Source organism: Triticum aestivum, chromosome 2D (genome assembly GCF_018294505.1).
Source record: "Triticum aestivum cultivar Chinese Spring chromosome 2D, IWGSC CS RefSeq v2.1, whole genome shotgun sequence".
NCBI classification, from domain to species: Eukaryota; Viridiplantae; Streptophyta; class Magnoliopsida; order Poales; family Poaceae; genus Triticum; species Triticum aestivum.
Genome location: NC_057799.1, coordinates 51211214 through 51213198, shown reverse-complemented (window position 1 = coordinate 51213198; position 1985 = coordinate 51211214).

Sequence of the window (1985 nt, the reverse complement as noted above, 5' to 3'; positions counted from 1 at the left end):
GGGCATTTCCGGCATTAAGCTCGGCTAACTTCCTTTAAACTCCTTCAAGCCAAGGTGATCTATGACACCTCGTATACAGTCTGGCGTTGGAGCTCGGATACAGTCCGGCGTTGGTGCTCGGCTGCAAAAGATACCTCAAAATGCAGTCCGGTGTTGGAGCTCGGACGCGAGAGGACACCGCCGCCCGGGAACAACTTCGAACCCGAGGTGGGCGTAAAAATAACAAGGCATTGATAAAATCCGATAACTTAAAGGGGCACCTCGGATACCCGACATATAAACCTTTCAGATGTACTTCGGCGATCCTCAAGATCGAAGATAAGAAGATTTGTTGAACCAGTTTTTAAGACCGACGACTGAAGATGAAGAACAGTTCAGAAGAATTGAGGAGCGTCCCCAACTTCAAGACCGGTTCAGGGGGCTACTGACGGTGTCCTGGACTAGGGGGTACTCACCACATCGTCTCCCGATCAGTTAGATTGGGCCAAGGACCCCCATGGCCGTATACTCATGGGCCAGTTCGGACAGCCCATGCTGCATACAAGGAGGATTCTACAAGACTTGGCGCCAAAGACAAGGACTCCTCTAAACCCTAGGCCTACGGTGCATATATAAACCAAGGCCAGGCTAGTCAATAAACAATCTCATATTCATTACTACAATCTCGTGGTAAATACATGTACTCTGTACTACACCCATATGAATACCATCAAAAGCAGCATGTAGGGTATTATCTCATCAAGAGAGCCCGAAGCTGGGTAAAACCCCGTGTCCATGCTACCATCGCTCCAAGACGCCTAGCTTAGGACCCCTACTATGAGATACGCCGGATATTGAACCGACAACAGGTGGCGACTTGGCGCATATCTGGTTGTTGCCTGCTAAAGAGCAGGTGGATGAGCAGCCAGCGGACATGGTTGCTGCGGCCAGAGCTTCTGATGTTAGGCAGAATAAGTAGAGAAGATGAGAAGCGAACGTTGGATATGTCAGTTTCATTACTTGCAGAGTAGCATAGCACCATATATAGTCATAGTCTAGGTTTGGATTCGAACCAGCTACAGGAGCACGTCTCTCTTTTTTCTAAAACTCAGCAACGTCTCTTTACTGGTACACTAGCTTGTTCTGTACGCCTTCTCAAGTCTTTGATTTTCTTTCTTTTTTGCGAGGAAGGAAGGAGCACAAAATTGAGAGTTCCTGGGACTCGAACCCAAGACCTCTCGGTTGAAAACCAAGGGTGCTAGTCACTTATGTGGCGAACATTCCCAAGGAGGACGGCAGACAAACGCATTTTCCTTGCAGTTTTAGTTGCGACGCAAGATCGAACGGTCGCCGTTTCGGGAATGTTATCAGGCGAACGAGCCCAGTTTTTCTTTTCTTCCTATATATAAAAAAGTATGCTACTTGGTGTCGGCTTAGTCAACAAACGAGTGTGCCAACCTTGACCGTTGGATTGACATTCAACGTCTATCGTGTTTCTTCAGTCTCTTCTTCCTCCAGCCGCCAAAGCCAAACCAGCGCCGGCGGGACCGCCTGCTCCTGCCTCCCACGACTGGCTGTGCTGCTGCGCATGCATCGTGGCCACATCGCACCCTAAAACTCCGCGCATCTTCCCCGGCTCCTGTTCGTTCCCATTCGAGGCCTCACCATCGTCCTTCGCCTTGGTTCGCTCACCGCGGCGCCGCCCTCCGGTGTTGTCAACATGATCAACAACCGAGAGGAATAAGGATATGACTGAACATGGTGAGGATGACAGTAGGGACCCAGCAGCGTGCGCAGTAATTTTGTTTTTTTTGGGACGGAGAAGGGTATCAACTGGGTTGTGCGGGAGCTGTGGACCGTCTAGCCCAGGCTTTTATTTCATATCTTTACCACATGACCAGCCCAGTTTGTTTTTTTCCTTTCTAAAAATGGCTAGCCCAGCTATTTTGTTTTTTGCAGAATAACCAACGTAGGCCTACTTGCTTTCCTACGCCCTGCTGGGCTGG